Source organism: Lissotriton vulgaris, chromosome 12 (genome assembly GCF_964263255.1).
Source record: "Lissotriton vulgaris chromosome 12, aLisVul1.2, whole genome shotgun sequence".
Taxonomy (NCBI): Eukaryota; Metazoa; Chordata; class Amphibia; order Caudata; family Salamandridae; genus Lissotriton; species Lissotriton vulgaris.
The window spans coordinates 516,552,618-516,562,595 of record NC_141700.1 but is presented as its reverse complement, the minus strand read 5'-3'; positions in this window follow the sequence as shown (position 1 = coordinate 516,562,595).

The following is a 9,978-nucleotide window of genomic DNA, read 5'->3' as shown; positions in this document are numbered from 1 at the left end:
TAACACAGCATACAGGCTATAGATATCTATACATCAGAACAGGTAAGTAGCACAAATACACAGTGGTCTCTAGGTCAAGACCAAACCTTATCCTAATAAAGTGGAATGCGAACTGCGACCGAAGTCGAGACTGGACCCAGAAGACTTAGGAGAGTTGGGGACCCAAGGTACCACCCAAGGCAAGTACCCAGGAACCCCAGGGAGGCTGGGTGCAGAGTGGAAACTCAGCCGCGTACTCATTGCATGTCAATGGAGAAGTCGTGGTTGCAGTTTTCAAGAAGAAGGACCCTTCCCAGAGGATCCCGTAGAAACCCTGTGGAAGATGGATGGTTGGAGAGCCTCACCACCCGTGGATACCCCAGGAACTAGGATACCTACACCAGGGAAGCCGGCTACGAAGTGACATTCGAAACCGCCATTGACCTTAATGGAAGACTTCAGTAAAGATGTTGTTGGCGAAGAAGATAAAAGAGTCCGGTGGAATCTAAGGGTGGATTCTTGAAGAGGAGTACCGGCAAGCAGAGGGTACAGAGTCTGGGGCACTCGGAAGTGACCAGGAGGCACGGAAGACCAATGACCACTGATGACGGAAGATGCAGGAGAGTTGACAGTGACCGTGTCGCTGCAGCTCTGAGGACCAGGCAATGCTGTGGAAGTCCAGGAGCCTTTTACAAACTGTCCAACGTTGGAAGTCGAGAATCAGGAGGTTGGTGTCTGGCGGGAGCACAAACAACCTTTGGCAGCAGCAAAAGACTAGAAAAGTGAAGAAGATGCTGTGTCGGGACCAGTACTATCCAAGGGACTTACCAAGTGTAGGAGAGTCAGAGCAGTCCCCAAGCAAGCAGGACACTTTATATCTGTTGTGAGTGGTCCTAGCACCAGCTCACACAGGCTGCAATGGCAGGCCTGTATTAACAGTTTGAGTGGTCTTGCATGGATCGCACAATACATTCTGCAGCCCATGGGAGGCCTCTGGTGTACCTATGCCCTGTGTACCTTAGTACCATATACTAGGGACTCAGAAGAGTACACCAGTAGCCAATTAGGAAGGTATCAAAGTACTTACCATGTCTAATTTAGGGAGAGCCACAGGGACTGGGGTTCTGATTAGCAGGGTGCCGCTCGTGTGGGAGATTGGACCTTGTGCTGCTGCCTGCGCTCTGTGGAGTATCCAGGAGGACCTGCCCAGGGAAGTAGAGTGCTCGTGACCAGGAGGACGGGACTGCGAGGACCAACAGGCTGTGCGTGCAACACCTAACACACCTGCCGCCTCTTCCCGTGTCTCCGCCTCCCGCCTAGCACTTTAAAGACTCCTCGCGGCCCCCGCTCCGCAGGTGCCGCTCGTGTGGGAGATTGGACCTTGTGCTGCTGCCTGCGCTCTGTGGAGTATCCAGGAGGACCTGCCCAGGGAAGTAGAGTGCTCGTGACCAGGAGGACGGGACTGCGAGGACCAACAGGCTGTGCGTGCAACACCTAGCACACCTGCCGCCTCTTCCCGTGTCTCCGCCTCCCGCCTAGCACTTTAAAGACTCCTCGCGGCCCCCGCTCCGCGGGTGCCGCTCGTGTGGGAGATTGGACCTTGTGCTGCTGCCTGCGCTCTGTGGAGTATCCAGGAGGACCTGCCCAGGGAAGTAGAGTGCTCGTGACCAGGAGGACGGGACTGCGAGGACCAACAGGCTGTGCGTGCAACACCTAGCACACCTGCCGCCTCTTCCCGTGTCTCCGCCTCCCGCCTAGCACTTTAAAGACTCCTCGCGGCCCCCGCTCCGCGGGAGCCGCTCGTGTGGGAGATTGGACCTTGTGCTGCTGCCTGCGCTCTGTGGAGTATCCAGGAGGACCTGCCCAGGGAAGTAGAGTGCTCGTGACCAGGAGGACGGGACTGCGAGGACCAACAGGCTGTGCGTGCAACACCTAGCACACCTGCCGCCTCTTCCCGTGTCTCCGCCTCCCGCCTAGCACTTTAAAGACTCCTCGCGGCCCCCGCTCCGCGGGTGCCGCTCGTGTGGGAGATTGGACCTTGTGCTGCTGCCTGCGCTCTGTGGAGTATCCAGGAGGACCTGCCCAGGGAAGTAGAGTGCTCGTGACCAGGAGGACGGGACTGCGAGGACCAACAGGCTGTGCGTGCAACACCTAGCACACCTGCCGCCTCTTCCCGTGTCTCCGCCTCCCGCCTAGCACTTTAAAGACTCCTCGCGGCCCCCGCTCCGCGGGTGCCGCTCGTGTGGGAGATTGGACCTTGTGCTGCTGCCTGCGCTCTGTGGAGTATCCAGGAGGACCTGCCCAGGGAAGTAGAGTGCTCGTGACCAGGAGGACGGGACTGCGAGGACCAACAGGCTGTGCGTGCAACACCTAGCACACCTGCCGCCTCTTCCCGTGTCTCCGCCTCCCGCCTAGCACTTTAAAGACTCCTCGCGGCCCCCGCTCCGCGGGTGCCGCTCGTGTGGGAGATTGGACCTTGTGCTGCTGCCTGCGCTCTGTGGAGTATCCAGGAGGACCTGCCCAGGGAAGTAGAGTGCTCGTGACCAGGAGGACGGGACTGCGAGGACCAACAGGCTGTGCGTGCAACACCTAGCACACCTGCCGCCTCTTCCCGTGTCTCCGCCTCCTCTTCTACTGCTGGTATAAGTACTGTTGCACAACGCGTTAGCGGGACGCGTGCGCGGGACATATCCCGGGACAAAGCCCGGACTAAGGGCGGACCCTCTGAGACCCTCCGAGAACCGAGGAGACCGGACTGGACATATAATCCTGGTATTTATCCTGTGACATTTTGTTTCTAAACTGTTGTGTCTCTGTGCCCTTGGATTTCACGTAGTGATTTAATATTCGTGGCCGACATGTCTGAAAAACAGGGAACCCTGTTAAACAAAACTCTTGATGCTTATTTCTCTAAAGCTTCCCCAGACATGCCTTTGGAAATAGTCTTGGCAGAGCGTCGTGCAGAGCGTCGCCGCTCTGTGGAAAGCTTAAAAAGTCGGCAATTGTCGCCAGTATCCACACCTCTCGCGAATATCAATGTAAATTCCCAGCTAGCTGACGTCATAGTCCACACAATGGACAGCCAACATGTGGTATCAGTAGTTAGTACCCCCTGTACAACTAACTCTCCCCAACTGGATACGATTGGCCTTGAGGGCATTACACATACGAGTACTCCTAATGCCCCAAGACCGTCCACGCCCAAACCATCAAAAGTAGTGCATAGTAGAGCTAAGAAACCGTCGTTAGTTTCAAGGGTACATGGGCCACCCCCATGTAAAAAACGACGGAAAGGTGGGGCTCAAGTTCAATCAAAATTAAGCCACTCAGATTTTGGGAAAAAGGCCAAAGGCCCTGCTGTCAGCACCGTTATTACACCCGTTATTACACCTGTTGACAATGAAGGGCCTATTACAATTGCCTCTCCGCCACCTACTGCTGTGGCCATAGACACGGAGGATATCATGGAAGTCTCTATGCAGTCTAAGGCGCCTATTATAGCCTGCGATTCTGCTACTTTAGATTCTATAGAAAACTTAATTAAAACCTACTCTGCATCTATCTTGGAGAGGTTGCTCGAAGTAGAATCTAGACTAAGCTCACTTGTACATGCACTGGGAAATAAGGGTAAACTGGTTGCAAAAACACCAAACATAATTAAGCACAAAACTTCTAATGTGACCAAGCCCAGCACAGTTGCCCCAGTTCCATCAGCTAGTCTCACACCGTTGGTGAACCCCCCTAATTTGGTGCCCAAAGGGAACACTATAACAACTGTTCAATTAATCCCACCGCCAAAAATCCCACAAAACAAATCTGCTCCTAAGTCAGCTACCGTTACAACCAACTCATCTAACGAAGTAGCTAGCATTCCAAATGAAAATCAACGGATGGAAGCAAGGGGACAAAAGCCAGGATGGGGAAGGCCCAAATCGATTCCAAACCCAGAATTACCACCAGAGGCAGTGCCCTTTGTGGTAGTTCTAACGGGGGTTCCAGTGCTACCAAATAACAAAAGGGAGGGCTTTGCACAACTTAAAAACAAGATCATGCATTGGCTAGGTCTATATAGGCCCATAGCACCTCATATAAATGGAGAAATTGTGCATGTCCGCCGCCTTCAATGGTTGGGAAGTCGATCTAAAAATATTGAGGGAGATGTGGTGGTTGTAAATTTCAGGGATCCCAACGCAGTACAATTTGTACTAAATTGGCCCCCGGGAATTACAAATAATTGCATAATACCCAGGCCACTGACATATTTCTACCCTAGGTCTGTGGTTTTTCCCTCTCAGCAACAACTAGCCTCCCATGTAACACCCCAAACTACATCCTGCACTTATCCACCAGTTATGCAGAGGGCTGGTAACACACAACAAATGATGCAACCATTTATTAGACCTAATCCCATGGAGCCCTTTTATCCCCCAAATCCTCCACCTGCACTTGGAGCTTTTGGTTGGAACTATGTCCCGCAAAGGCAAAATAACCCCAACAGAAGAATGGACCACCTAAAGCCCTTTACCCCTTTAGAAACCTTTAACAGATTTGACATTTTCAACGGTCTAGATGACTGTGATTGATGCCAGCAGTCTAAGGGGTTGGATGGAAATGAATTGTTGAATGTTAAACTGTTGGGGGGGGGGGGGGAATAGGGAGTGAACCACGTATTCAAAGAACTGATGTTACCACTGTTGAAACTATTTTTCCGGAGGATGCAATCGTATTACCTGTGTTGGTCCCTATAACTGGTGATAGCTTAACAATAAGGGGAGGTGTTTTATCACAAAATGATTTGCTTTTAGAATCTGATGTAACCAGCCAAGAATGTCATATTATAGTGCCTGAGGTGGTGGGAGATGTATTGACGCCACCAATTCAGGAACCATGGCAAACTATCAAATTGGTTTCCTGGAACATAGCCGGGATTACAAAAAACCTAAGGGACCCGGAATGGTCAAGTTTCATTGATACCTTTGATTTCTGTATGATGCAAGAGACCTGGTCAGTTGAAATTACTCACAGGCTAGGCTATAAATCCTATGGTATCAGTGCGATCCCCTCTAGAAGTGGAAGACCCTCGGGAGGGTTGTTGATTTGGGTAAAGGTTAATCTAAAAGTGAATATAGAAGTTGTGGACACCAATTCCCCTGATATACTAATCTTGGAAATTAATGCTTCCAGAGGGAAAAAACTTTATTTGGTGAACGTCTACAACAGACCAATTCCTAAATCAAAAGAATCTCCCTTACTAACGCATTTAGATCTCCTACTGGGTAATTTAGACACTAGAGAGAATTATGTGATCATGGCAGGGGATTTTAATTGTAATTTTGAGCCTGTTGTGGGGTTCAGTGACATCTTCTTAGAAGAAGACGAGGCAAATGGTATCCCTGTTTTAGACAACATTAAAACAGTTAAATGCTGCCCCCAGGCCCTCCAAATGAACAGGTTATGTGCGGAATATTGCACTAGAGCGTGCAATGGGCGGTTACCTTCAGATGCTAAGAAAAAGCCCACCTTCTATAGAGGGAACTATAAAAGCAACATAGATTTCATTATTGCCTCGGTGCCATCTTGGGAATTCCTCCTTGACATGGAGGCAATAGAAAGATTAGAAAGCGACCATTTCCCTCTAGCTCTGCAGATCAAGGACTCCCTATTAGGGGATTCAGTTTTTCCCTCGACTGGAGAAGCAACCAATTTTGAACAAAATGAGATACATATTAGCAACAATAGACGTTCCCTCAAATGGTCACTAATATTGGATAATGGTGAAATTATTGTAGAAATCTATAAGCTTTTTGCTAGCATCTTTGGAGGATATTTAAATAACAGCCTAAAGGAGGGGAGTGGTGGTCTTTTCATGAAACTACACCAAAAATTTTTTGACGCCTTAAAACCCCTAGTCACTAAGATGCCCAAGAAAGGGCGGCAAACATTACAAAATTTGCCCCATAGTAAACCCTGGTATAATAGGGACTGCAGGGAGTCCAAGAGGGCACTCTTAACCGCAATAAAATCAAAGGATCGTTTAGACATTCTGTCAGCCAGGAATAATTATAAACTGGTCCAAAAGATATGTAAAATGGCATGGGAAGAAGCAAAATGGGCAGATCTCCTGCATGCAGCAAAAACTAGAGATAACATAGCGTTCTGGAGGCTGATAGCTAATGGAAACCATCAAGGCAGAGTGGTCAAGGACGTCTACCTAGACGAACAGACATGGGTAAACCACTTTTCTAACCTTTATAAGGAATACGAGGCACCCATTTTAGATAGAACTCTAAGCAAGGCCATTCCGGGGGATACCCTGGATTTTACTTTAGGTGAGACAGAACTGGCAATTACCCAGATTAAGTCGGGTAAAGCCCCTGGGCTAGACAAGATTCCGGGAGACTTATACAAGCATGAAGTAAAAATTTGGGCTCCATACATTAACCATCTGTGTAACGAGCTATCCCGGAGTCTAGACTTCCCAGAGAGTTGGAAGGGGGCTGAAATAGTTTTAATATATAAGAAAGGCGACAGGATGGATCCCTCAAATTATCGCCCAATAAGCCTTATGGATATTTTACAAAAAATCTATTCAAGACATATCCTATTCCGAGTTAACGATTGGTTGGAGGAAAAGGTAATCTTGTCTAGATATCAAGCAGGATTTAGAGCCAAAGTGAGTACCATTGATCAAATTTTTCGCTTTTGTTGCCTTTATTGGAAGTATATCAAGATCAAAAAGGGACAACTATATGTCGCGTTTGTCGACTTAAGGGCGGCGTTCGATTTAGTCCCACGTAATTTACTGTGGGAAACACTAAGCCTAGTAGGGATGCCACCCACCCTGATAGCACAAATAAAAGAACTCCATAGAGGCAATTTTGCCAGAGTACGATGGGGCCCCAAGGGCGAATTAACTCCAAAAATCCCAATTGAACGTGGTGTGCGCCAGGGGTGTGTACTGGCCCCCACTTTGTTCTCGCTATTCGTGAATGACATCCCTACATACTTGGAGGGATGTAAAAATGACTCCCCTAAGTTGAATGGCGAAAACGTTACCTCCCTATTGTTTGCGGACGATACTATTTTAATCTCCCAGACAAAAAAAGGTCTCCAAGCCCTTTTAAATTCCTTTAATGATTACTGTATCAAGAAAGGTTTGGAGATAAATGGGAAGAAAACAAAATGTATGGTCTTAAATCCAAATAAAACTGATAAGGGTTGTTTAACTTTGAATGGACTAAAATTGGAATCAGTTCCACACTTTGGATATTTAGGCGTAACCCTGGACTCCAATTTTACTTGGAAAGCCCAATTGGAAAAATGCAAGATGATGTTCAACCAGAATGTAAAACCCATTCTTAGGGAGCAGGGCAAAAGTACAAGCAAGGCCGTGTCCCCTGCAGTTGAACTTTTTAAATTTAAGGTCCAACCTGCAGTGCTATATGGCTCGGAAATTTGGGGCCCAGGGTCTAAAGATACTTTTAGGGTCTTGGATAATAACTTCCTGCGAAGTTTGGTCAGAGTCCCTAGAAGTACTCCGTTGGTCCCACTCCAGCTCGACCTAAACTTTCGTAGAACGGACCATCATATCATTCTACGTCCTTTATTGTTATGGATTAGGTTGTGGTGTGTACCCGAGCTGAAAGCATACAAGGATGGGTTAATAGAAATTATGGAGCTTGACATCTTTAAGGTGATACCCTGGTTTAAACATATTAAATTCTGGCTTACCTTACTAGGTTTGTCGCATTACTGGGAACACCCTGATTCACTTTCGTCCCAATCAAAAACCATGGTAAAAAAGTGTTTTTGGTTGTACATTATGGAAATGATCAAAAACGCTTCTTCAAATGGGTCACTCGTAACAAGGTTTCTTACCTTTAAAGATGATCCATCCTTCGAGACTTTCCTTGATGAAATAGAACCACCCTTAGCAAAGACCCTATTCATGAAGTTCAGATATGGAAATCTTCAGATTGGTTCAACACTAGTCCGTTGGTCTGGTGGTGTAAACTCGGAGAATTATGCAGAAGATGAATTGTGTACCATATGTGGACATAACCAAAAAGAAAATGAATCACATATCCTCTTTTTCTGCCCAGCATATGTCCAGGCTAGAAAAAGATGGATTAAACCTATATGTTTAACCTTAGGTGTAAGATCGTGTTCCCAGGCTATAAGGATTCTTTTGTCCAATACCAGTCAACCTATTGTCTTTAGCGTAAGCAGATTTTTGCACAGCATTTTTTTCCTAAGAAGAAAGATGGGCTATAAACTGTAAAATGTGGTTATGTCAAAATGCTGTTTAGAATTAATTGAGGGTTAATTAATGAAATTCTATCCATGTTGCCCATAAATGTTCTCACCAAGTATTATGTATGTTTTAAACATCTTGACCTAACTGCATGTAATCTTAATATCGACATGAAAATTGATTGTATTAACATAGCACGCTGTGCATTTTTTTAAAAGAAATGTTTTATTGTATTGATGTATTTGTTCTTTTATGGTATTCATGCCGAAATAAAGATTGAAAGTAAAGTAAAGTAAAGATTAGCAGGATACCAGTCAGAATAGGCAAAAACAGAATGACACCAGCAAAAAGAGGGGGTAACCATGAAAGCAGATCCTACTTTCCTGCACAAACTTTTTTCAGACCAAAAGGCATTACAATAAATTGATAACGTCCACAAGGGGATGAAAATGCTGTTTTTGGCTTGGCATCCATTGAGAGTCTGATTTGCCAGTAGCCAGCAGTCGGGTCAAATGTACTCAGATACTTGGCTGAGGCAAGAGTATCAATAAGCTCATCTGCCCTTGGATTGGATGGGCATCAGTCCTAGTTACTGCATCAAGGCCCCTGTAAATCACACAAAACCTCCTCTCTCTCTTACCATCTTTGTCGTTACCATCGTTGTCGTATCTTTACCATCTCCCTTCACAAACTTGACATGCTCTTCCTCACAGAGACCTGGTTCAAAGATACCTCTCACTCTATATTTGATCTCCTAGTACCCACAGGTTATTCCATATTTAGGAATGACAGAACTGAAAACACGGGGGGAGGTGTTGCAGTCATCTTCAGAAACGCCCTCCAACTTAAGGCGTCTCCTAGCAGCTCCTCCCACACCTTTGAATGCCTTTCTCTTGAACTTCAATTGCAACACCGTTCACCGCTCAGATTCCATATCATTTACCGCCCGCCTCGTAGTAGTAGCTCTTCGTTTATAGAAGATCTCAAAGACTTCATCAGCGACCAATACTCTCAAAGTGACAATCAGACCATCGTGGGTGACTTCAATCTCCACTGGGGCGCACCGCAAGACTCCTCTGGCCACCTTCCTCTTGGCAAATGATCTTATCCAACACTGCACTGAACCAACACACTCTAAGGGCGCAATCCTGGACCTTGTTATTTCTAAAGCAGGCATGCTTTCTACTACTACCCCTATTCATGTAGATTGGTCTGACCACCACCTCATCCCATTCTCTCTTCAACTTTCACACTCTATAACTCTTGGCCAACCCAAGAGGGCCATCTCCTGGTTCCGTGATGCCAAAAACATTGATGTCGGTCCCCTCTGTGAATCAGCTTTGCTTTCACTTCCAAGGCTAGACCCGAACATAGCTGTTGACGATCTCACCTCCCAATGCCTCACAGTTCTTGCAGCTGAAATTAATAACGTCGCTCCACTTAAAAGCAAAAGGATAAGGCCCACTCCCTCAGCACCTTGGTTCAACAAATCCCTTTATGAGGAAAGGAAGCAGCTAAGAGTCCTGGAGAAGCAATGGAGGCAATTGCCTTCCACTGACAATTTAGCCTTGCTTCGCACAGCAAGATCCAAATACCACAAGCACATCTTCCTTGAGAAAGCGACGCACTTCAAAACCCTCCTTGATTCCGCCAAAAATAGACCCAAAAAACTATTCGATCTCATCAAGACTCCAAGCTGCTCTCCCCCAACCTCCAAGGTGGAGGATTCTACAAAGAGAGCAGCG